At 43.1% G+C, this 27,657-nt stretch overlaps 1 protein-coding gene across 3 annotated transcripts in view; it reads right to left on the reverse strand.

The window, feature by feature from the left end:
* Positions 1-11,340, reverse strand: part of SGMS2 (sphingomyelin synthase 2) — a 93,706-nt gene extending 82,366 nt beyond the window's left edge. Inside the window, exon 1 of one of the 3 annotated variants that reach the window (XM_069593544.1) lies at positions 10,957-11,340. The gene's annotated coding sequence lies outside the window, so the exon portion shown is untranslated. The other 2 variants (XM_069593545.1, XM_069593546.1) reach the window with 2 other exon arrangements.
* Between the last annotated feature and the right edge of the window lie 16,317 nt (positions 11,341-27,657).

Consider the following 27,657-nt stretch of genomic DNA (forward strand, 5'->3'; position numbering starts at 1 on the left):
AGGCAAGAGTATTGGAGAAATACACACTAGCTTTCTACAAACAGTGCAGTGCTCAGACACCACAGCCAAACTGTCCTCTTTCAAGACCCAGATTTGCCTCATATCACCTGTGTGACTGTAGGCAAGTAACAACTTGCCTACAAAAAATTTGCCCACTGTGTCTCAAAAGAGGATTCTTAAAATGGGAGTAATAACATCTGTCTCAGAGTGTTGAAGGAGGAACAGATGAAGAAGAGTTCTAACTGTTCAGAGCAAACCCTGGCACATAGTGGGCACTTTAAGTGTTTGGAAAATAAAATTGTAAATGTTCCTGCTTGCTGCTTATAAACTTACACACACACACACACACACACACACACACACACACACACACAGCTGTTAATTTAACAGAAAAAAAATGCCCTTTGCTGATACTAAAGTTTGGAAGCAACTATGGGGCAGTAATAACTGGATGGTTAAAGAACTTACAGATCCAATGCAAATCTCAGAAAACAGTAGCAGCTGTGTTAGATAAACCGTCTCAGGGCCTCCTAAAGAAAGATGCCCAGCACACTGTCCAGGGAAGACAGTAGGGTCTGTGACCCTTAATGGCCTTGGCACTTTCTGGGACAGGGAGCTCATGGTACAATCCTCCTCAGAAGGCTGGGCTCTGAGGGACCGTGGTGTTGTGCTCGCCACTGCTACCAGCATCTGCGGAGAGGCCTGGCATATCGTGATGGGAGCCTGGAAGGCTTGTCAGCGTTCACAGCTGATGTTATACACTTCTTATGAAAGTTCTTGAATTGAATGGCAATGGATGATCAATTTAAAAAATTCTTATTTTAACCCCGAAAGAAAGGAAGAGGAGAGGGTAAGAGATAGGACCCAGAGCCTACAATGGAGGCGAGATATGACAAACGGTCATTCCATTACCTAAAAACATGTTAACTTCATGAGAAATAATGAGAAACAATTTGATCCTTGAGACAGCAGGAATGAATCCTTTGTTTTAAAAGTGATAAATAGAGTCTATATGCAAAAAGTGATGGCGGAGCCACCAAATATTAACAATGAACCGAGCATCAGCCTCAGTGTTTTATATAAAGTAGCATGATTCATAGTTACCCCAGGAAGTAAATACTATCTTAGTCCCATCTCACAGCCAGGAAATGGAGACTCATCGCAGGAAGTTGCTCATAGTCACCTAATGGTAAAGGGTTGTTCCTGGGTCATAAATCCAAGCTGGCCTGAGTAAGCCTATGGGGCCTTCGCCTCTCTGGTATTACTTCATGGCCTGAAGGCAGCACAGACCAGAGAAACATTCCAGGAGATGGGGTGGTAGACAACCACGTATCAAAATACATGCCCTCAAACCTCAAACCTGCTGTATCTCCAAAGCTAGCAGAGAGATTACAAAACACCTCGGGGGATTACTGGGCAGAGCGTGGGCATGAGAATCAGCGGGCCCTGCTCCTCGTACTTCCAGCTTCACAGCCTTGAGCACATTGACCTTTCTAAATTGTTTCCCTACTTCCACAGTGGAGAGAATATAATTTCTATTGTGCAGGGCTGCCTGAAGATAGAGAATGTGATTTAATCTTCTCTAGAACCTAACTCAAGAGTACTCAACATTGTTTAACCATCACTATTTCACTGCACTATCTCTGGCTTCGAGGTCTGGTGAAACTTGGAGAACCAACTTGTTCAGTTCAGTTCAGTCGCTCAGTCATGTCTGACTCTTTGTGACCCCATGGACCGTGGCAAGCCAGGCGTCCCTGTCCATCACCAACTCCTGGAGTTTACCTAAATTCATGTCCATTGAGTCGGTGATGCCATCCAACCATCTCATTCTCTGTCATCCCCTTCTTCTCCCGCCCTCAATCTTTCCCAGCATCAGGGTCTTTCAAATGAGTCAGCTCTTCGCATCAGGTGGCCAAAGTATTGGAGTTTCAGCTTCAGCATCACTCCTTCCAATGAACACCCAGGACTGGTCTCCTTTAGGATGGACTGGTTGGATCTCCTTGCAGTCCAAGAGACTCTCAAGAGTCTTCTCCAACACCACACTTCAAAAGCATCAATTCTTTGGCACTCAGCTTTCTTTATAGTCCAGCTCTCACATCCATACATGACTACTGGAAAAACCACAGCCTTGACTAGGTGACCTTTGTTGGCAAAGTAATATCTCTGCTTTTTAATATGCTGTCTAGGTCAGCATTGGCCATCTCTCTGTCTTAAAGGTTCAGCTTCATTTTCAGCTACTGCTGCCAGTCTTTTCCTGAAAGGTCTTCGCTTCTCACTGGAGGTGTGCAACCCACTTAGCTAAGTCATGCCTGATCTAGAACCACTTATTAACACTTTTTCCTACCCCTAAAGGAAAACTCATTCCTTCACACTTTCTCTAGTCAGATCAGACTCCCTACTTAAAGTACTCCCAGGTAAGGAAAAGCATCCTTAGCCCATCTGGGAGGGGTTCATGTTAAGAGGTATTTCCCAGGATGGTTCTCATCAGCCGAGCAGGTCAGAGAGGCCCCTAACGTGCATTTTCACTCCTGGGAGGCCAGATCCTCCAGGATCACATGTGATCCCAGTTTCAACAGCAGGAGCTGAATCCCAGCAAGCCTCGGGATTAGGTATGTCTTCCCAAGAGACACAGAATCTGCCTTTGGCACATCTGCATCCTTCTTTGCATATCTGTTTTCCCATCTCCAGGGCAACTCCTCCCTCGAGTCCCTCCCATTTATGGAAAAGCTTTTTTCACAAAGTTTGACTCATCGAGTATTTTGCATTTCTAATCATCTTAATTGAAAAGAGATTATTTAAAGGGACTTCCCCAGTGGTCCAGTGGTTAAGAATCCACCTCCCAATGCAGGGGACAAGGGCTCGATCCCTGGTCCAGGAAGGTCCCACCCAGCAGCTAAGCCCGTGAGCCATGACTGCTGAGCCTGAGCTCGAAGAGCATGTGAGCTGCAACTACTGAAGCGCACTTGCCTAGAGCCTGTACTCCACAACAAGAGAAACCACCACATAGAAAGGCCCAGGCACCGCAACTAGAGAGTAGTCCCCGCTTATAGCAACCAGAGAAAGCCCACACGTAGCAACAAAGACCCAGTGCAGTCATAAATAAACAAACAAAACCAAAAACGAGGTGATTAAATTCTAGAGTTGATACTCAGCTCCTGTGGTTGCTCAGTCACTAAGCCACGTCCGACTCTTTGCAACCCCTTGGACTGCAGTATGCCAGGCTTCCCCGTCCTTCACTATCTCCTGGAGTTTGCTCAAACTCACATCCATTGAGTCAGTGATGCCATCCAACCATCTCATCCTCTGTCACCCCCTTCTCCTCCTACCCTCATTCTTTCCCAGCATCAGAGTCTTTTCCAATGAGTTGGCTCTTCATATCAGGTGGCCAAAGTATTGGAGCTTCAGCATCAGTCCTTCCAACGAATATTCAGGGTTGATTTCCATTGGGATTGATTGGTTTGATCTCCTTTGTGTCCAAGGGATTCTCAAAGAGTTTCTCCAGCACCACAATTCAAAAGCATCAATTAGTCAGTGCTCAGCTTTCTTCATGGTTCAACTTTCATATTCGTACATGACTACTGGAAAAACCATAGCTCTGACTATGCAAACTTTTGTTGGCAAAGTAATGTCTCTGCTTTTTAATACACCGTCTAGGTTTGTCATAGCTTTTCTTCCAAGGAGCAGACGTCTTTTAATTTCATGGCTTCAGTCACCATCCACAGTGATTTTAGAGCCCAAGAAAATAAAGTCTGTCAGTTTCCACTTGTTTTTCCATCTATTTGCCATGAATTGATGGGACCGGACGCCATGATGTTAGTTTTTTGATTGTTGAGTTTGAAGCCAGCTTTCAGTCTCCTCCTTCACCCTCATCAAGAGTCTCTTTAGTTCCTCTTCCCTTTCTCCCATTAGAATGTTATCATCTGCATATCTGAGGTTGTTGATTATTTCTCCCAGAAATCTTGATTCCAGCATGTGCTTCATCCAGCCTGGGATTTCACATGATGTACTCTGCATTTAAAGTAAATCAGCAGGGTGACAATATATAGCCTTGACGTATACTCTCCTCCCAATTTTGAATTAGTCCTAGTTTTTCATAAATATGACGCCTCCAGCTCCACAGTTTCAATTTGCATTTCCCCTTATACAGGTATTTATCAAGCACTTTCTTGTGTGAGCAAGTCCTGTCAGGTAAACTTAGAGTTAAGGATACCCTACGGTGAGTATTTCAGCTCAATTTCACAATTTTGCCTGAGGCCAAGCCCTAACATTTGGGTATCTCTCTTTCTGCCCTAAATGAAGCTCTGGAAGGACTGTTGCTGAAGCTGAAGCTTCAATACTTCGGCCACCTGATGCAAAAAGCTGGCTCATTGGAAAAGACTCTGATGCTGAGAAAGATTAAAGGCAAAAAAAGAAGGGGGTGGCAGAGGATGAGATGGTCAGAGAGCATCACCAGCTCAGTGGACATGAATCTGAACAAACTCTGGGAGGCAGAGGAGGACAGAGGAACTTGGCGTGCTTCATTCTTCATTCGCAAAGAATTCGACACTACTTAGTGGCTGAACAACAACAAAACGAAGCTCAGCACAGGCACTACCAGGTGGAGAAATGGCACCGACCTGGAGGGCCTTTCCAGTTGTTTACTTCATTTGACTTTGAGTAACTAGCAGTTTCCTGACACTTTGGCTTCAAAATTATCTTTCATTTCCTTTTATGCCCTCCTCTTTAACACTTTTATTATGTGGTTTTATTCTTTTTAAAGAGTACAAGGGATCCACTGAAAGAAAACGTATAAACATAAGACAAACACTCAATCCAGCTAATGTTGCTTTAAAAAAGAAACAAGAACATGTACAAGTTTGTTTGGAAGTTTCAAGCAACACTGTCAAGCTAAAGGCACAAAATTCTGAGGCTGAATTTTAAACTGCAAGCAAATGATCATAGAGGGTTTTACAGCAGGGAAAACCAATCATCAAATAACTGATTATCCTATTTATACTGTAATTTTATTAGCTGTTTCTTTAAATTCTGCTTTGAATTAATAATTATTGTTAGGAATTAATAAATTGAACTGATCTGAGTTTCTATATAAAAAGGTTGAATTGAATACGACTCATTTTCCAATATCATTTATCAAAATCATGAGGATAAGGTAATGTGTGTTGGATATGGAAATATAAACCCAAAAGAAAAAAGTATGACTCAGAGTAGCAAAGACAGTATGATATTATAATAAAACGTGAGAAATGTTTAAATGAACATATGCTTTATACCTATAATGAAAGCTAGCTAATGGATTTTTTTTTTTTTTTGGCACTTTCATTAAATCAACTGGAAAATGTCTTAGCAATGATACACTTTTTAAGAGATCAAAGAACAAATGTCTAAGATTTTCTTTTTTTGGTCGCACAGCATGTAGCATCTTAACTCCCCAAACAGGGACCAAACTTGCACCCTCTGCATTGGAAGCAGGGAGTCTTAACCACTCGACCACCAGGGAAGTCTCTAAGATTTTCTTTAAAGATGGCTTATTTAAAAATGAAAGAGCTTATTCTAAACCTGGTGATAAATCTGCTAAATGTAATATCTGCAAAACGTAATCTGCCTATCCTGCTAAGTACCAGTGACGTAAATTGTAGAAACAGAATTTCTTTTCTGAGATACACACTCACAGCAGCACTATTTACAATAGCCAAGACATGGAAGCAACCTAAATGTCCACTGACGGAAGAATGGCTAAAGGAGGTGTGACACGTATTTACAATGGAATATTACTCAGTTATGGCCAGCCTAGACAGCATGTTGAAAAGCAGAGACATTACTTTGCCAACAAAGGTCCGTCTAGTCAAGGCTATGGTTTTTCCTGTGCTCATGTATGGATGTGAGAGTTGGACTATAAAGAAAGCCGAGCACCGAAGAATTGATGCTTTTGAACTGTGGTGTTGGAGAAGACTCTTGAGAGTCCCTTGGACTGCAAGGAGATCCAACCAGTCCATTCTGAAGGAGATCAGTCCTGGGATTTCTCTGGAAGGAATGATGCTAAAGCTGAAACTCCAGTACTTTGGCCACCTCATGTGAAGAGTTGACTCATTGGAAAAGACTCTGATGCTGGGAGGGTTTGGGGGCAGGAGGAGAAGGGGTCGACAGAGGATGAGATGGCTGGATGGCATCACTGACTTGATGGACGTGAGTTTGAGTGAACTCTGGGAGACGGTGATGGACAGGGAGGCCTGGGGTGCTGCGATTCATGGGGTCGCAAAGAGTCGGACACGACTGAGCGACTGAACTGACTGACTGAACTGATAAAAAGAATGAAATAATACTATTTGCAGCAACAGAGATGAACCTAGAGATGATCATACTAAGCAAAAAAAAGTCAGAAAGAGAAAGACAAACACCATATAATACCACTTATATGTAGAATCTAAAATAAGATGCAAATAAACATATCTACAAAACAGACTCAAAGACATAAATTACAGATTTGTGGTTGCCACAGAAGGAGCTAGGTAGGGAAAGGAAGGATTGGGAGTTTGGGATTAACAGCGCAATTTATTACATATAGGACAGACAGACAGGTCCTGCTATATAGCACAGAAACCTGTATTCAATATCCTGTGATAAACCATAATGGAAAAGAATATATATGTATAACTTAGTCACTCTGCTGTATAGCAGAAATTAACACAACACTGTTAACCAACTCTACTTCAGTAAGTCTTTTTAAAAATTCTTTCCTGTCTGGCAAAGTCAGTACTGCTCCATTCGGCTATATTTCCCCATAAAAGAAGTTCAGCTTTCTGTCTAATAGCAATAATACAAACACAAATAGTGCTTTAAGAAAGCCTCAGTGTTCCATTTTCAGCAGATAAATCCCTCGGGTAATGAGCTATGGACCGATTGTGCAGCTCCACAGAGAATGTTGATCCTATTGCTGAAATCTTATAAGAAACACTAAAGGAACATAGAAATTAAAACAAAGTTTAAAGAGAAAGGAGAAAGTTTTCTAATCCTGAATATGGTGGGGGGAAAAAGGCACATAAATTAAAGATCAAAATTCACTTTTTAAAATGCAAAATGACTAAAATAATCATGAATTGCACACAGATACAGCCATAAGAATATTTACGGCAGCGCTGTTTAAAATAGTGAAAACTGGAAACTAACTGTCTAACAATAGGAGACTGCTAGAGATGCAGTCATTCAACCGAAAACTATAAAACATGTCGTTTAAGCATATATTTCAGTGATATAGAGCCATCCATATTTGGATGGGGATTTAAAAAAAAGTTAGTATGTAAAGAACAAACCAATTTCATACAGAATAATTTTCTACCTGTGTAACTTTAGGAAAGTTAATTTCTCTAAATCAGCCTTTCCCTCCATAATCACACTTAACTCATAGGGTTGGGGTGAGCATAACAGGGGATCCTAAATATATAGAGTAACTGTCACATTGCCTGGCTCAGAGTAAGCGTATTACAGGTGATAAAGGATTTAAGAATATAACACTAAGAATTTTCTGGGTGGTGGCTGATTTGATTACCTTGTACTTTTAAACCTCTACAAGTGACATACTACTTATTTTTTTTAGTTAAATGCTACTTATGAGGAAAAATAAATTGAAATACTACTCACACACAATGATTATTCTCTTAAAATTTAAAACAGTGCTTTCTTTCCTCACAGTAAGTAAATCTTGGTTGAACCGATTTTACCCCTCAGATTTCATTTAAACAAGTCTGCTCTGATGCGTTTAAAATTATTTATGGGCCAAATTCGTCTATAATATTTTTACTGGGTAAAGCAAAGCATACTTACATTGTTCAGCCTCATAGCTTATGAGCCCCAATTCAGCATACATTAGATAGCAATAGACCTCAAATTATCAGTGGAAGGCAGCCTATCATGGCCTAGTCACTTCTGGTTTCCTTCCAATTCCCTACTCCTCTCTCTTTCTTCCTCTCCATAATCAAAACTTAGGGGCTATTTCTACCAGACTGAAAGCCAGTTAGAGTGCCTCCATCATCTTAGCATTGCTAGTACATAGCACAGTGGCTGGAATATAGTAGCTGCTCACTAAACATTCACCAACTGAACGAATACCTGATAACTATAGTTCAGGATGGAGGCTTCAAATCCCCCATAGGGGTACTGGATAAAAGTGAGTAGGCTACTCTAGTCTGAAACTGTCTAGAATTCTCAGTAATTCTTCCTTTTTTAAAAAGAAAACAACATCTCACTTCAAAGTATCACTTCTTTAAAAAGTTCTCATTTGTGGAGAAGGAAATGGCGATCCACTCCAGTATTCTTGCCTGGGAAATCTCATGGACAGAGCAGCCTGGCAGGTTACAGTCCATGGGGTCACAGAAAGCCGGACATGGCTTAGCAACAAAACAAACAGTAAGTGCATAGCTTCCTATATCTGATGTTCAAATACCGATTGTAATAGTTTTCTATTGTTATAAATTGCAAACTTTTTAAAGCTTCTTGAAATGAATAAAGATTAAGCATGAAAAAAAAGTTCTCATTTGTATTCCAATGTCAATTTGCATAGATGTAAGATTATTTCTATTTTTTTCCCTGTATTTCGTTTAAATGTCCCACAAGAATTCCAGAGAGTTTACATAAATTGCTCAAAGTAACAACACAGCCAGTAAATTACCACCCAGGATAGCCTTAGGTCTTCTGGGTTCTGATGACCAGATCTCTACATCACACTGGGGTGGGGGTGGGGGGGGTTGGGGTGGGGGGGTGGAGGATTCCCTGAGTCCTTTGACCCTAAAAGTTGTTGTAGATATGGTAAAAACAATTGTTTTTAATATAACACCTGAGCAAAATGCTTCTCTCCCTGCAAATATTTCCTAGAGGCTTTTATAAAACTCTGTGAAAAGAGAAACCGAGGACAAGAGGCGGTAACTCAAAGGTGTCTGTTTCCCTCCATGTTCATAAGTCAACCAGCTCTGCTTAAAAATGAAACTAGAGAAATCAAATTAAACATTAACTCGTTAAAAAAAAAAAAAACTTCAACTAGAAGACTATGGTGAAGTGAGACAAGCAGCAAAGCAAGGAAGGAAAGGACTACATTTTTGCACTGATTATATATATATTTTTTAAGACAAAAAAAAAAAAAACAGTTAAGGGTAGAGAGTTCTCCATATCTAACTCTGAATTCCATTTGCCACTTTCAGCCACTGCTCTGACTCTGTTTAAAGAGTGAATGGCAGTTTCCCTAATATGGCGTGGGAATCCCAAATCTTTCTGGTATCCACAAGGAAGCATTTAACTTCCTGAAAACCGCCTGGAATGCAGGAGACCTGGGTTCGATTCCTGGGTCAGGAAGATCCCCTGGAGCAGGGAAGGAATGGCTACCCACTCCAGCATTCTTGCCTGGAGAATTCCATGGACAGAGGAGCCTGGCGGGTTATAGTCCATGGGGTCGCAAAGAGTGGGCCACAACTGGGCGACCAACACACACACATACCAAATCTTACGGGTATCCACAAGGAAGCATTTAACTTCCTGAAGACATCACCACACTCTGACGAACCTGCCAAAGGATTTCACACGCTAAACCTCAACCCACCAGGTCTGTAAGTAGGAAATGTTGTGGAAATTAATTGATGATTACCTATGCCAGCTGGAACACACTGCTGCTGCTGCTAGGTCACTAACACACTATTTATACACAAACAGTTAAAATTTGTTGAGGCCGGCTTCACGCCAGACATCATGACAGGTCTTCTGAGCTTTAATCCTCATTACTAGCCTCTGAAGTAGTTACAGTCCCGTTTTGCTGGTTCCAAGTGTTTAATGTAACTGAGAACCCACCGATAATAGATGAGACTAGGAGTGAAACCAAGGATTTGAAAAGTTCAAAATCCACGCCTACCCAGAGACACTAAACAACCGAATCTCCTCAAAAATTTAACATACGTGTCAAAACGATGTTATGGTCTTATTAGAGCAAGCAAGACGAAACAGAATGGTAAAGATTGATTAAAAAAAAAAAAAAAAAACAGAACCTGACAATAGAGTTGTTTTAAGGCGTTGCCGCGGGCTATTAACTATCCGTACCTCAAAGTAGGCAGGTGCGCTCCTACCTATGTGCGCTGAAACACCAGACCTCCCTTTCCTAAGGAGTAACTCTGGAAAGCCAAATGTTGAAAGGTTTCAGTGCGGGCAGCCCAGACCTGGGCTCTTACTGTTCACAAATCATCGGTAAGTGCCTCTCAAAAAAGCTTCAAGACAGTCCCTCCTCCGGCTCCGGAACTTTAGCCCTGACCTCCAGAGTGGCTCTGGACAACCTACGGTTCAATCTGGGTCCTTTCACGGGCAGGACCGAGTTACCCGCAATGACTGCAAATGAATGAGTTGAACGCTCGGAGCAAAGAGACGAAGACACGTCCATCCTCCACCAGGCAAAATCAAAGAAGGATGCCCTGGGGCGGCGCGACTAGGGGCCGAATTAGAGCCACGTCCGCGTTCGCAGTCCACCCTCCCTTCCCCGCGCCGCGCCGCTTTTCCAGCCCATCCTCCTCCCCGGCCCCTCGGGTGCTCCTTACCCGCTCTCAGCTGGGGCTCCAGACCTTCCCAGCCCGAGGCACTGGCTCCCGGGCCGGGATCCGCTAGGGGCCGGAGCTGGCTGCCGCAGCCGCCCCCGGCTGAAGCCCCTGGAAAGTTTGCTCGGGGGTCTAGCCCTCTCCTGCCTCGGCCCCACCAGGCAAGCCGCTCTCCGGGCCGCTCTCGGCGGCGCTGCAGCACCGGCCCGGCTCGGGCGGCCGAGGAAGGCTCCGTGCGCGCCGAGGGCGGGGTCTCCCCGCTCGGCCCGCTGCGCGGCGCTCGGTGTTTACCGCGGCCCCGCGGCCCGCTCTCCCCGCCCGCCGCCCTGCGCGCTCCTGACATCATTCATTCTCTCACACCCTTGCCCGCCCACTCCATTTCCAAACAGTGACTCACTCGGAGGCGCCCGCTCCCCGCTGCCGTGGCTCCCCGGGCTCAGAGCGGAGCTCGAAAAACCGGTGCGACTTCTTAAGAAGGGAACCTCAGCCGACACTCTCTTCTTCCAGCCCTTAAAGGTGCAGGGAAGGAGGGGCTTGGCAGGCAGGGCAGATTGGCTCAGGCAGGGAAAGCTGGAGCCGACCTCCCCGAGCGGCGACACAGACCGATCTGCCAAAGTTCTTGGGGTGCCACTCCCTGCAACTTTCAAGGGTGGGGCCGGGAAGACGTCCCCCACCCCCGCATTTCGCCTTTTTCGGGAACTGCTTCCTGTCCGCGCGAGTGGACTTGGGGCACCAGCGGTTACTCACGGGGTATTGCCCGGGCCTAGGTCAAAGAGGTGGGGTTTCCTAACGTCACAGGACTGCCCGGCAGGGTTAGTCGTGGGTCCGTACGATGATTAACTCTAGATGTGAGCTGGAAGGATTCTCCAAGTTAATGAGGCTAATAATACTTTCCCTTAGGTGACTAACTACAGTGTCATAAGTCCTGTTAATTGATTTGCTTCTCGTTAAGGATGAAAAACGATAACCAAAATAAACAGTGGAAGAATATTTCTTTGCTCAGCTGAACACTGCGCTTTTCCGCAGGTTTTTGGAGCACAAGACATTGGGTGAGGTTTCTTTGATGAATTCAGCAGTAATGTTTTTAGAAGGGGTGTTGCCTTCTTTAAAATGGTCAAGGCTCTGCATTTTTTGGAGTTGCTATTCATACACCTGCTGGGCAGTTTTCAGAGTAAATGATCACTGCCTCAGATTCCAAGTAGGATGAAATCAGAGGGAATTTGGCCAAATCTTTATTGAATTTAATTGACAGCTATGTTTTATGTTAATTTCTACTTTAGGACAGGGTAATTATGTTTAGGATTTGCAGTGGCTTATGGGTGATTCCATATAATCAACAGAAATAATCCAGAGGCATGTCCTAGTGCCCAGTGCAGAAATCGTGTAGGTAAACAATCATCTGTTTATGATCATTAAACAGGATGGTAACAGAAAACCAAACCAACAAACCATGCATAACAGTCCCCAAACAGACAACTGTATGATGTTGTCACTAGTGGAGTGTCCCTGAAATGAAAATGATCCTGAAATTAACCAGAAGTTCAACATCACTGTTGTGGAAAATGTACGTTTCAAGGTACAGAAAGGTAAGAACTCCAGAAGAGAACACCAACAATCGAAATTTATTTTCCTTGGGCTTATGTTTCCTTTTCAATAGGAGTTTGTTTTTTTTTATAAAACCCAGGCATTTTGCCCAGAAGGCACTAGCAAATGGATTGGTTTGCTAGGATGCAAAGTAAATAGAAATTCAAACCAACAGTTTTTACAGACAATCACAGATGTAACCAGAGGCTTGGGTGTCCTGTCCACAGATAACACAGAAGGACTAGATTGAAATGTGTGCTGCTGCTGCTGCCAAGTCGCTTCAGTCGTGTCCGACTCTGTGCGACCCCATAGACAGCCGCCCACCAGGCTACTCCGTCTATGGGGTTCTCCAGGCAAGAACATTGGAGTGGGTTGCCATTTCCTTCTCCAATGCATGAAAGTGAAAAGTGAAAGTGAAGTCACTCAGTCGTGTCCAACTCCTAGGGACCCCATGGACTGCAGCCTACCAGGCTCCTCCATCCATGGGATTTTCCAGGCAAGAGGACTGGAGTGGGGTGCCATTGCCTTCTCCATTGAAATATGTAGCCACAGGCAAAGTTTGAGTAGCAGTCCACCTATTCCCTACTTTATGACCCAAATGTTCAGTCATTATAGAAATATGTTTAAATAAGATTTTCTACAGATCTCAAAAACTAATGTTGTGGGCTTTGGGGTCCGTGTACATGGGTAAAGTAAAGAAGCTCAAAAGAAGGCCTACCATCCGATGTGTCTTGTTGCAGATGGAAATCCTGTGACTCTGTAATAGAGGGGTGCCATTGCCTTCTCAGTCAATATCCTCTAGTAAAAGTAATAATATAATTGTGACAGAGTTCCATGAAGTTTTTCCATTATACTCTTTATCAACATATGAGAGGACTTCCCTGATGATACAGATGATAAAAATGCACCTGCCAATGCAAGGGATATGGGTTTGTGCCCTGGTCCAGGAAGATTACACATGCCTCAGAGCAACGAAGCCCGCATGCCCCAACTACTGAAGCCCGCATGCCCTAGAGCCCTCACACCACAACCACCAAGTGACGCAACTGTCAAACCTGGGAGGCTTCACGGGCCACTGCCTTGCTGTGGCGAAGGTGTTTGCACAACTCGGTGAAGCTAGGAGCCATGCCATGCAGGGCCACCCAGGATGGACGGCTCAGAGTGGAAAGTTCTGACAAAACATGGTCCACTGGAGGAGGGAATGGCAAACCCCTCCAGTATTCTTGCCACAAGAACCCCATGGACAGCATAAAAAGGCAAAAAGATATGACACAGAAGAGGAGCCCCACAGGTCAGAAGGTGTCCAATGTGCTACTGGGGAAGAGTGGAGGGCAAATACTAGTAGCTCCAGAAAGCATGTAGTGGCTGGGCCAAAGTGGAAATGATGCTCAGCTGTGGATGTGTCTGGTGATGAAGGTAAAATCCGATGCTATAAAGAACAATACTGCATAAGAATCTGTAATGTTAAGTCAAGGTAAATTGGACATGGTCACACAGGAAATGGCAAGAGTGAACATTAACATTCTAGGAATCAGTGAACTAAAATGGACCAAAATGGGCTAATTTATTTCAGATGACCCATTATATCTACTACTGTGGGCAAGAATCCCATAGAAGAAATGGGATAGCCCTCATAGTCAACAAAAGAGTCTGAAATGTAGTACTTGGGTGCAATCTCAAAGATGACAGAATGATCTCAATTCGTTTCCAAGGCAAACCATTCAACGTCACAGTAATCCAAGTCTATGCCCCAATCACTGATGCTGGAGAAGCAGAAGTTGAGCAGTTCTATGAAGACCTACAAGACCTTCTAGAACTAATACCCACCCCCCCCCCCCCGCCAAAAAAGATGTCTTTTTCATCATAGGAGATTGGAATGCAGAAGCAGGGTGTTGAGAGATACCTGGAGTAACAGTCAAGTTTGTCCTTGGAGTACAAAATGAAGCAGGGCAAAGGCTAACAGAGTTTTGCTGAGAACATACTGATCATAGCAAACACCCTTTTCTGATAACACAAGAGAGGACTCTACACATGGACATCACTAAATGGTCATTACCAAAATCAGATTAATTACATTCTTTGCAGGCGAAGATGAAGAAGCTCTATACAGTCAACAAACACAAGACCTGGAGCCAACTGTGGCTCAGATCATCAGCTCCTTATCATAAAATTTAGGCTTAAACTAAAGAAATTGGGGAAAACGACCAGGCCATCCAGGTATGACCTAAATCAAATCCCTTATAAGTATACAGTGGAGGTGACCAATATATTCAGAGGACGAGATTCGGTAGACACAGTGCCTGAAGAACTATGTACAGAGGTCTGTAACATTGTACATGAGCTAGTGAACAAAGCCATCCCAAAGGAAAAGAAATGCAAGAAGGCTAAGTGCTTCTCTGAGGAAGCTTTACAAATAGCTGAGAAAAGAGAAACAAAAAGCAAGGAAGAAAAGGAAAGATATACCAAACTGAGTGCAGAGTTCCAGAGAATAGCAAGAAGAGATAAGAAGGCCTTCTTCAGTGAACAATGCAAAGAAATAAGGAAAACAATAGAATAGGAAAGACTAGAGATCTCTTCAAGAAAAATTAGAGAAATCAAAGGAACATTTCATGCAAGGCTGTATGATATATATTGTCACTCTGTGTATTTAACTTATATGCAGAGTACATCATGCAAACTGCCAGGCTGGATGAATCACAAGCTATAATCAGGATTGCTGGGAGAAATATCAACAACCTCCAATATGCAGATACCACTCTAGTGGCAGAAAGTGAAGAACTAAAGAGCCTCCTGATGAACAGTGAAGGAGGGGAGTGAAAAAGCTGACTTCAAACTCAACATTCAAAAAACTAATATCATTGCATTTGGTCCCATCACTTCATGGCAAATAGAAAGGGAAAACGTGGAAGCAGTGACAGATTTTCTCTTCTTGGGCTCCAAAATCACTGCAGATGGTGACTACAGCCGTGAAATTAGAAGCCACTTTCTTCTTGGAAGGAAGGCTATGACAGACCTAGACAGAGTATTAAGAAACAGACATCGCTTTGCCAATAAAGGTCCATATAGTCAAAGCTATGGTTCTTCCAGTAGTCACATACTGATGTGAGAGTTGTACCATAAAGAAGGCTGAACACTGAAGAATTGATGCTTTCAAATTGTGGTGATGGAGAAGACTCTTGAGAGTCCTTTGGACTGCGAGGAGATAAAACCAGTCAATCCTCAGAGAAATCAGCCCTGAATACTCACTGGAAGGACCAATGCTGAAGCTGAAGCTCCAATACTTTGGCCACCTGATGTGAAGAGTTAACTCGTTAGAAAAGACCTGCTGTTGGGAAAGATTGAATGGAAAAGGAGAAGAGGGCGGCAGAGGATGAGATGGTTGGATGGCATCACTGATCAATAGACATGAACTTGGGTGAACTCTGGGAGATGGTGAGGGCCAGGGAGGCCTGGTGCGCTACAGTCCATGGGGTTACAAAGAGTTGGATACGATTCAGCAACCGGACAACAACAACATTATCAACATATGAGAGGGCTTCCAGGGTGACACAGTGAATAAGAATCCACCTGCAGGGGATATGGGTTTGATCCCTGGTCTGGGAAGATTCCACATGCCTCAGAGCAGCTAAGACCCCATGCCCTAGAGCCCTCACACCGCAACTACTGAGGCTGAGTGACGCAACGACTGAAGCCTGGGAGCCTAGAGCAGGTGTTCTGCAATAAGAGAAGTAACTGCAGAGAGAAGCTGACGCACAGCAAGAAAGAGGAGGCCTGGCTTGTTGCAACTAGAGAAAGCCCATGCAAAGCAAGGAAGTCCCAATAAATAAATAAAGACAATAATAAATAAATAAATAATTTAAAAAGCATATGAGAAAGTAATTTATTCATCTTAATTTCTGTGTTTTGAAAAACGTTGACTTGACCATCTCACAAGAATAGCGACTTTTTCAACTGGAACTTCTTGTTCATATAATAAGTCAAAGTTTACTAAGTCCTTGATTTAATCACCTTACAAAAACAATAATGCTGAATGTTCTCATTTGTGTTCCTGTCAATTTTTTTTCTAAACCAGTACATACTATAAATCAAGTTTTACAGATATTTCTTTGGTATGATAAGACATACTGATTAAGTTAGGAAAACATACATATCTGTAGTACTTATTTGCTCTTATAATAACTCCTACTCTGAATGTGCCTAAATCATTGACTCAAGTAACTAATTAATTTATTGAGTTCTCACTTTGTGCCCGCATTGTTTATCTAAAAATCACCACGTGCAGCTTCTAAATATATGGCTCAGCAATGGGAAAGTCTTCTTCTTTAAAAAAATTATATAAGGGTGGGGCCTTCCCTGGTGGTCTAGGGGCTGACTCCATGCTCCCAATGCAGGAGTTTTCCTGGTCTGGAAACTAGATCCCACATGCCACAACTAAGACCCAGCCCAGCCAAATAATTAAGTAAATATTTTTTTTAATTACATAAGGATGTTTATAGCAGTACTGTTTATAATTTTCCCAGGATCCAGTGCTTGGCATATAATTATTCAATGAGTGAAATAAGTGAATGAACAAGCTTTAGTGAACAAACTAATAGTGAAGTAATCCCATGTTATGAGATACTGTATAGGCAACAGAAAAAAAAAATAGTTTTGTAGGCTCTGACTTAGAAAACTGTCCTTGTTAAGTGAAAAATACAAGAACAATACAATGATAAGAAATACACCCTCTCTCTCTCACACACACACACATGCACTATTTCTAATGAATCAAACAAATATACCTTACCCTCAAATATCCAGAACCAAAGAACATATTACCTCTTGCAATGAGATACAGTCAGCTCTTTGTATCTGTAGCCTCCAACTCAACCAACTGTGGATTGAAAATATTCAGAAAGAATTTCTAGGAAATTCCAAAACGCAAAATTTTAATTTGCAGTGCTAGCAATTATTTAGAGGACATTTACACTGAATTAGATCCTATTAATATAAGTAATCTAGAGCTGATTTAAGGAGAAGGCAATGGCACCCCACTCCAGTACTCTTGCCTGGAAAATCCCACGGATGAAGGAGCCTGGTGGGCTACAGTCCATGGGGTCGCTAAGAGTTGGGCGCGACTGAGCGACTTCACTTTCACTCTTCACTTTCATGCATTGGAGAAGGAAATGGCAATCCCCTCCAGTGTTCTTGCCTGGAGAATCCCAGGGACGGGGGAGCCTGGTGGGCTGCCGTCTATGGGGTCACACAGAGTCGGACACGACTGAAGTGACTTAGCAGCAGCAGCAGAGCTGATTTAAAGTATATGGGAGAGTACGCATAGGTTGCATGCTACATCTTTGCCATTTAGGATAAAGGATTTGAGCGTCCATGGATTTTGATACCCATCACAGTCCTGAAACAAATGCTCTGCAGATACCGAGGGCAACTGTAAAGAAGGGAAGGGTGTGAGGAGGAAACTAGCATTTCTGGGCTATTTTTCAATCACCCATACTACTTTTGAAATTAAAGACCATAGCACAAGCAGTATTATAACCAAGAAGGCAGTAATACAAATCCAAGACATAAGGAAGCTTACTGTCTAGTTGGAGAGACAATAACACCCAGAACAACTAGAGATTAAGGCTAATCACTCTCTGAATTTGGGGTTTCAGATACTTACTCTGTGCCAAGCCCATCCAAAGAGCAATTACATACCATTTATTGAATACTTGTTATATGCCAGGGACTATGCTAATTGTTTTATCTATAATATCTCATTTACTAATTTAAGCAACAATCTGAGATAGGTACTCATAGTGCCCTCCTCTACATATGAGGTAGCCAAAGAAAAGAGAGATTGTCATTTTCCAGAAATCGTACTCAAGTTAAGTGGCATCACTGGGGTGTAAAACCAGGGTCTTCTGGTCCCAAAGTTCATGCTTGTGGCCACTATTCCATAAATTGCATCCACATTGATATACCTGTCTTGATATAACAATGCTCTTACTTTGGTTTTTAAAACATGTATTTTAAACTTTATTTTTAAAAATATGAGGTAATAGTATCATATTTCCCTGGAGAAGGAAATGGCAATCCACTCCAGTACTATTGCCTGGTAAATCCCATGGACAGAGGAGCCTGGTAGGCTACAGCCCATGGAGTCACAAAGAGTTGGACACGACTGAGCAACTTTACTTACTTTACTTAGTATCATATTTTGGAGCAATTGGAAAATGAAGAAAAAATAAAACACTATTAATGTTTTCAAGTCCAGCCTGCTTCCCTTGGATTTCCATTGCTTCAGATAATTTCAACAACATCATAGAAATGATTCTAATTCTGATATTTTTGTAAATGTAGCACTATAGCATATGTTCTTTCCTCAAAATTAATGTTTTAGTGTCTGGGTAGTATACATATATATATATGCACTTGTGGATTATGCATGTGCACTGAACTTGGACTCTCTGAAATCTGGTAATCTAGTTCTTGATTAGGGAGCAATTTATTCTAATATTTTTGTACACCTTAGGCTATTTTTTTAGACTTAGTAATACTATACTATATGTATTTATACAGATGTTTTATATTAGTGGAAATGGTTTGGGTATTCAGAAAAGTAAATGAAATGTCCTATTTGCCACATCTTATTAACGTTACTATTCATGCTGTTTGTGGACTGGAGGAAAATGGAGCGGGAGTAAGGACAGTAATGAGTAGCTTTGCAGCAGTCCAGGTGAGAAACGGCAGTCGTCTGCTTTAGGAGAGGAGTGATGGGAATGCAAAAAGAAGAGCAGCTGTGAAGTACAGTGGACAAAACTTGCAAGTCAACTGTATATAAGGGTAGAGCCAAAGACGACGCCTGCTTTTTTTGTTTCCTTGAGCACTTGGTGGATGGGTGGTAATGCCTTTTACCAAGACAAAGAATGCCAAGACGGGAACAGGTTTGTAAAGGAGGAGGATGAATTTTATTTAAACATGATGACCTTGAGATATGAGATGTATGATTGGAGATGTCAGGTGGGCAGCTGATGACAGTACTCTGGAACTTGGAAAAGAGCCAAGAACAGCAGATATGAATTTGAGAATAGTCAGCGTGTAGGTGAGAAAGTCATAGGAACCCTTGGTGAAGATGATGGAGTAGGAAGACCCTGAGTTCACCTCCTCTCATGGGCATAATCAAATTACAAATATTCAGAGCTCAACTATTGATGAGATAGATCAGAAAAAGTCTTGTACAACTAAAGATGTAAAAAAAGAAGGCACAATGAGGTGAGCAGGACGAGGAGAGTCATGGTATAGTCAAGAGCCACACACTGCTGAGTGACCTGTCCCCGGGCCTCTTGGTCCCAACCCCACACAGAAGCAGGCAGTCACTGGCCCTGGGACCAATGCCTTCAGTCGGCCTTGTCAGGACCCACTCAACACACCAGCATCCAGACACCAGGCCCAGAAACTCCCAGGCCCTGGCCATGCCCCGCAGCTCTGGGACACCTTGGACCTTTCAGTCAGCGGCCCCAGGATCCGACCTAGCCAGTCAGACGGAATCAACAGACTGAAATCAGCTTTGGAGCATCCGGGGCCTTATAGCTAGAGGCCCTAGGACCCAGCTCCACATACCAGCAACGTGGAAAATGAGCTGACAGAGGACAATTGCTCCAAATGAAAGAACAAGATAAAGTCCCCAAAGAAGAATTAAGTGACATGGAGATAGTCAATCTACCTGACAAAGAGTACAAAGTAATGGATTGAGCAGAATGAGAAATTAGGAGATTTTAACAAAGAGAAAATATAATGAAAAACAAGAGATAAAGAATGTAATAACTGAAATGAAAAATTAGAAGGAATCAAGAGTAGATTAAATGACACAGAGGAAGTATCAGCCAGCTGGAAGACAGAGTTGTGGAAATCACTGAAGCTGAAGAGAAAAAGGAAATCGAATAAGAAGAAATGAAGACACTTTAAGAGACTTCTCAGGCTTTCCCCGGTGACTCAGAGGTGAAAGAATCCACCTGCCAATGCAGGAGACACAGGAGAGGCAGGTTCATCCCCGGGTTGGGAAGATCCCCTGGAGGAGGGCATGACAACCCACTCCAGGATTCTTGCTGGGAAAATCCCGTGGACAGAGGAGCCTGACAGGCTATGGACCATGAGGTTGCAAAGAGTCAGACATGACTGAATCAGCTGAGCACGCATGGGATAACATCAAACTTGGTAACATTTGCATTATAAGAGTCCCAGAGAGAGGAGAGAGAGAGAAAAGGACTGAGAACATATTTGAAGACATAATAGCTGAATACTTTCCTAACCTGGAAAAGGAAACAGACATGCAGGTCTGTATCCAAGTAAACAATGGAAAGATATTTTGAGGAAAGTAGAATGGCCATCTATATCAAATTCTCCTGAGAGAGCAGGTAAAATAAAGCTGTAAAAGTCCACTGGATTTGGTAACATAGAGGTCTTTGTTAGCTGTAACCACAGGGGTTGGTTATGCTATGGTGCAGGGGAATCCTGGTTGAATGGAAATGAGAAAGAGCTGAGTTCAGCAGCGGGTCTGGGAGTTGGCTTCCTGGAGGGCTGATCTATAAGGGATGCTAAAGCATTACCAGAATAAATTTATAAAATACAACTTGGGTTGGTGAAAAAGTGAAGACTGACTATAAGTTATAGAATTTCTTTCTGAGGTAAGGAAAATATGACTGAAGGCTGATAGGAAAGAGTCTGTAAAGGGGGGGAAGAAGGATACAACGGGGAGGATAAACAGTCAACATTCAGGAGGAGTCAAGAGGCGTCCAGAACACAGAGGGGAGGAACGGCCTGAGGGATGAGAAAGAACGGCTAGACCAATACAAGCGGGAAAGAAAAAAAGAGGCGTGTGGGAGTAACACAGTTATGCTTATAGGCCATTTGTAGAAAGTTGAAATCACCCCTTCAATTCTTCCATTTTTCTGTGAGTTATGCGGTATATTAGTCTTCTGTTGTTGCTGTGACAAATTAGCACAAACTCACTAGTCTGAAATAACACAACTGTATTAACTCACAGTTCCACAGATCTGCTGGTTTCTCTGCTCCAAGTTTCATGAGGCTGAAATCAAGGTGTGGCTCTCTGGGCTCTTATCAGCAGTGGCAGGCTTCCAAACTCCTTCAGGTCCCTAGCAGAATCGAGTTCTTTTCCGGTTGCCGAACAAGGTTTCTATTTCCCTGCAGGCTGTCAGCTGGGAGCGATGGGGCAGGGGTTGGGGTAGGGGGTGGTCTGATGCCTATGGCAGCAGAGGCATCTGTCCCAGAGCCAGTCACAACTTGTTCAATCCTTCCCACAATTGGACTCTTGCTTGCGTCTCTATCTGCCACATCTCTCTGCCTCAGGTGGAGAAAGTTCCGTTTTGAAGGACTCACATGACTAAATTGGGCCCATCTGGATAATTCAGGATACTTTTTCTATTGTAGGCCCATAATCTTAATTAAAATATAAAGAAGAACAACAAATAAAGACAATAATAACTGAAATGAAACATAAACTAGAAGGAATCAAGAGAAGATTAAATGATGCAGAGGAATGTATCAGTGAGCTGGAAAACAGAATTGTGGAAATCACTGAAGCCCAACAGAAAAAAGAAAGAGAATAAATAAAAGAAAAGGAAAAAGGATAAAAGGAAATGGGGACAGTTTTGCCATGCGATGTAACATATCCACAAGTTCTGGGGATTAGGGCATGGATATCTTCGGGGGACCCAGTCTGCTGAGCACAAAGTGACATCATTAACTGAGAATAAGAAGTGGAAGAGGTGGGAAGTTTTAGAAAGGATAGGAACAGTTTGAAATGGCCAGGCTGGAGAGCAAGAACATGAGCTTACTAGAAAAACTGTAAATCTGACAGACAGCACTGAAGATTGAGTTGAAGTTGGGGCCATAGTGATACCAAGAGTGACTTTTTTCTGGGCAGGGCACAGAGAATAGGGCTAGTGATGGAACAGGCAGGCAAAGGAGAGAGAGAGCAATGCCTAGGGTAGTGTCAATGAAACGATGGCCTAGGGAATAAAAGACGGTCAGGGAGACAAAGAGAAGAGCTGATGGGTCAATGGCCTAGAGATCTTGGACACACTGCAGAACGGGTGAACTAGGGCTGATAGATGGAAGACTTTGGAAGTGCAGAGATCAGGTGATGAGCCATTTATCTGAGCTGCTGGCGGTGATGGCAGGGCATGGCTGTAGGCTGTGGCTGTGAGTGGATGAGTGAGGATGTAGGGAAGGAGGAGAAGAGAATGAAGTCACTTCAGAGTTCAGGGCATCGGAGGAGTAATTGTCATGGATGCTAAAGTTACCCGGAATGCTGACCAGACTAGACGTAGGGAAGAAGATGGTAAATCAGGTGCCAAACCAACAATGGCGGGTTGGAATGAGGAGAGGAAGAGGGTGGTACAGAGGACCTGAATGCCTCAAAGGAGTGGGGAGTTTCACAAAAGCCTGGAATAATCTTGGTCCAGAAGTAGCTCTAGAAATCAAAGGGATGAAGACTTTACCTTTCAATTTCAAGGACACAGAGAAGGTCATCAGACATCCTTGACCGGCTGCAGACAAAGTGTGTCCTCTGATTTCAGTTAAGGCAAAAAATATAGGAAATATTCAGAGATGCGATGGAACATATAGGAGAGTTTGTGATCATAAAGTAGGGATTTCAGAGGATATAAGAGAAGCTTAGGGAGTGATGGGAAGAGTCCGGGAGAGCAGGGGAACAAAATCACAGAGCATTATGGAAATAAATGTATGAAGATGGAATAGGTATGTCAGTAGGAAGGGGGAAATTTTCTCCCTAAACCTAACCCTCCCTTTTTTGGGAGCTGATAGCCTGATTCTTTGCCAAAGTCAGAGTAAATAGAAAGTGGGTAAATAGTAATGTAACTCAAGGCTCCAATGGAGACATACTTATTTAGCATAATAAAGCTCAGGAGGTGCATTGAGAAGAGATTAATCTTAGTGCAAATGGTTTCATTTTATGACAGCTGTTTCATCCAGAGGCCAGACTACCGTGAGGATCCCTGCTTCTCCACTTGTCCTCTCTAAGGATCCCCAGACCACTAACTTTCCCCTCACCACCTGCTCTCACATGCGTCTGCTAATGAATGACAAATCATGGCCATATTTGGGGAATAGGCAGGAGAAAATTGGTTTAAAGTGCTAACCAACTCTTTTGGGGAAAGACAGAAAGTGTTCCGGTAGGGGTGAAGGGTGCAGGGACGGGAGCGGGCAGCCTCTGCTGACCAAGATAAAAAGCCACGAGTCAATCAAGAGAGTATACGGCTGTGCATGGAGCAGTAAATTGACTGGGCTAAAGAGAATAGCACCAAACAGCCATCAATCGGGGGAATCTGGTTGGTTGAAACACAGTACTTTAACCAGAAGGGCTGGTCTAACCTCTGGGGTCTGCATATAGTCCTGACTGGCTAATCTTGAGGCTGCCTTGCTTTTGCTGTTTGACTCTCAGTTCCATGATAAAGGGGTAAGTGTTGGGACCACATGAGAAATGGCAGATACAGTTCTGAGAATTTCCTGCACTGGGCGGTGGGTTCTTTGCTGCTAGTGCCACCTCGGAAGCCCAGGGAAAGTTTAAGTGGTCTTAAACAGATTCCTTGGAGACATTGAGGCTCATTCTCAATAGGAGGGGTTATCCCCCACCTCTCCACTCCCAGCCTCCTTCCCTGTTTGACAGTCATGGGTCTAGACTTAAACCAAGAGAAAGGGAATTCACTAATGAGTTTAGTAGTGATATTCTGGTTAGAGCATTCTCTACGTAATTCTTATCAGTCTGTCTCTAGAAACCTAGTCACCTTGCTATTCTAGCAAAGTTGAATTTCAAGCCTACCAAATTAAAGACTGGACTTCACAGACTGGTGCCCATACCAGGAAAATGACTCTCTGTAGGCTGGCTAGCCTACCGGGCCACACTCACTTCTTCATTAGCTGGATCTCCAATTGTTTCCCTGGTTATATCCCAGTTAGTATGTGCACACACACACACACACACACACACATCTTCCTCCATAGAGTTTATTAGGGCACTGAAAATGATGAAAATGAATGGGACTTGCATTGCAAATTAAAACACACATTTCCCCCAATTTAAAATGTGAAGGAGGATGATATTGCTGAAGGACATGGTAACTCTACCCAGCCCTGACTTTTCAGCTGGTAGCTCAAACTAAAATGTTTAATGAAAGTGAGAGTGAAAGTCGCTCAGTCACGTCTGACTCTCTGTGACCCCATACAGACCTATACCCCTATGCTGCTAAGTCACTTCAGTCGTGTCCGACTCTGTGCGACCCCAGAGATGGCAGCCTACCAGGCTCTTCTGTTCCTGGGATTCTCCAAGCAAGAACACCAGAGTGGGTTGCCATTTCCTTCTCCAATGCATGAGAGTGAAAAGTGAAAGTGAAGTTGCTCAGTCGTGTCTGACTTCGCGACCCCATGGACTGCAGCCTACCAGGCTCCTCCGTCCATGGGATTTTCCAAGCAATAGTACTGGAGTGGGGTGCCATACCCCTATACATGACCCCATACCCCTATACAGTCCATGGAATTCTCCAGGCCAGAATACTGGAGTGAGTAGCCTTTCCCTTCTCCAGGGGATCTTCTCAACCGAGGGATCACACCCAGGTCTCCCGCATTGCAGGCAGATTCTTCACCAGCTGGGCCCCAAAGGAAGCCCAAGAATACTAGAGTGGGTAGCCTATTCCTTCTCCAGCGGAGAACCAGGGACTGAACTAGGGTCTCCTGAATTGCAGGCAGATCCTTTAAAAACCAAGATGCTCAACATCACTCATTATCAGAGAAATGCAAATCAAAACCACAATGAGGTACCACTTCACACCAGTCAGAATGGCTGCGATCCAAAAATCTGCAAGCAATAAATGCTGGAGAGGGTGTGGAGAAAAGGGAACCCCCCTACACTGTTGGTGGGAATGCAAACTAGTACAGCCACTATGGAGAACAGTGTGGAGATTCCTTAAAAAATTGCAAATAGAACTACCTTATGACCCAGCAATCCCACTGCTGGGCATACACACCGAGGAAACCAGAATTGAAAGAGACACATGTACCCCAATGTTCATCGCAGCACCGTTTATAATAGCCAGGACATGGAAACAACCTAGATGTCCATCAGCAGATGAATGGATAAGAAAGCTGTGGTACATATACACAATGGAGTATTACTCAGCCGTAAAAAAGAATTCATTTGAATCAGTTCTGATGAGATGGATGAAACTGGAGCCGATTATACAGAGTGAAGTAAGCCAGAAAGAAAAACACCAATACAGTATACTAACACATATATATGGAATTTAGGAAGATGGCAATGACGACCCTGTATGCAAGACAGGGAAAGAGACACAGATGTGTATAACGGACCTTTGGACTCAGAGGGAGAGGGAGAGGGTGGGATGATTTGGGAGAATGACATTCTAACATGTATACTATCATGTAAGAATTGAATCGCCAGTCTATGTCTGACGCAGGATGCAGCATGCTTGGGGCTGGTGCATGGGGATGACCCAGAGAGATGTTATGGGGTGGGAGGTGGGAGGGGGGTTCATGTTTTGGAACGCATGTAAGAATTAAAGATAATAAAATTTAAAAAATAAAAAACTAAAAAAAATAAATAAATAAAAATTAAAAAAAAAACAAATCAAGCTATCAGGGAAGCAAGAAAGGTACAAAGTCTGCCTGTTTATGCAAGCCTTTTCTTTAAGGAAGTGGGGGGGGGCAGTAATAACTCTACCTTGTGCTTTCTGTATGAAGGTATTCAGACATGTAATGTATACTATATCAGTCATCATCTTTACAACTTTCTAGTAGTTAATATTATCAGGGAGAAAGAGAGGAAGAAGATGAGCAATCATAGGCAAAAATCTTTGGCCTCCCAGTTTCTTGAACCCTTCTAATCTTAGGTGTGTTCTCAGATAGTGGCCATCAGAGTATATATCATATGTGCAATCTATAAATTTAACATGACTTAACATCTTGCTTTTATACTAATGTTGCTGTTGAAAAGAATCCAGAGTACTTTCATATCATTAACTCATTTATTATCTCTTTAAAACCTTCTCTTAAATCATGATGGCTCCTTAGTCTGTGCTCAGTATTTAATATCAAATGCTTTAAGATTCAGAAGAAAGTAAATGCTTATAATAGTTTCTAAAAACCATTTTCTGTTTCCTTTTGTGACGTTAAAACATTGTTTGCCATTTAATTTCTTGTCCTTATATCACCCCTACCCACATAAGCTAGTATTCTTCATTCTCTGCTGCCCTTGCACTTGCTAAGCTAGGTCTCATAAATTAATTGTGTCCTTCTTTTCACTCTCTCTTCATCTAGTCTGGTTTCCTTCATTATACAGTTGAGACAATTAGAGGGTTAGGGAGGTCAACCCTCCCCACAGTTGAAAATCCAAGTACAGTGACTTCTCTGGTGGGCCTAAGACTCAGTGCTACCCATGCAGGGGGCCTGGGCTTGATCCCAGGTCAGGGAACTAGATCCCCCATGCCACAACCAAGAGTCTGAATGCCACAGCCAAAGATCCCACACGTGGCAGTGAAAATCGAAGGTCCCATGTGATGCAGCTAAGACAGGTGCAGCCGAGAAAATCAATAAATATGTATTTAGAAAATCCAACTACAGTTGGTAGTCGGCCCTCTATTTCCTAGGTTCCTTGTATCTGCAGGCTCAACCAACTGTAGACCATGTAGTACTGCGGTATTTACTACAGAAAAAAGACTGAGTTTTATAAGAGGGACAAAAGTATAGCCTCTATTGTGCTTGTTTCAAAATGTTCTCAATACCGTTGGGAAAAGAGGGTAAACACATTAGAGTTAAATTTATCAAAATGTGCTATTTCACCTGGAAGCAACTTAAATCTTAATATGCTTATTTCACATTTGTTTTCGAAGGTTTTCAACTCATGGGTGACATGCCATGATGTTTGCCTGTGTGCTCAGTCACTCAGTCGTGTCTGACTCTTTATGACCCAGTGGACTGTAGTCTGTAAGGCTCCTCTGTCCGTGGGATTTCCCAGGCGAGAATACTGGAGTCGGTTGCCATTTTCTTCTCCATGGGATCTTCCCAAGCCAGGGATTGGACTCTTGTCTCCTGCATTGGCAGACGGATTCTTTACTGTTAAGCTACGTGGGAAGCTGCCGTGCTATTTAGGACCCACTTTAATTGGACTGTATCTACCAGTGCCAACAGCTTCTGGCTTTCCAATGCCCCTCCATCTCTAGGAGATTTCAAATACCCTTTGAAACATGCTAGGGAATTAAAGTCATAGATAACTAAATTAATAGGAAAAATCAAGAGGAAAAATGTAAAATAACAGCAGTAATTATATTCACTGAAATGCTGACCCGTAGGCATACGGTTCATGTCATACATGTCATCATACAGTTAGGGTTGTCAGCTAAAAACCAGATACACAACGTGAGAGTTGTGGGACTTCCCAGGTGGTGTCATCGGTAAAGAACTGCCTGCCAATGCGGGAGACGCA

This window comes from Ovis canadensis, chromosome 6, assembly GCF_042477335.2.
Source record: "Ovis canadensis isolate MfBH-ARS-UI-01 breed Bighorn chromosome 6, ARS-UI_OviCan_v2, whole genome shotgun sequence".
Classification (NCBI taxonomy): Eukaryota; Metazoa; Chordata; class Mammalia; order Artiodactyla; family Bovidae; genus Ovis; species Ovis canadensis.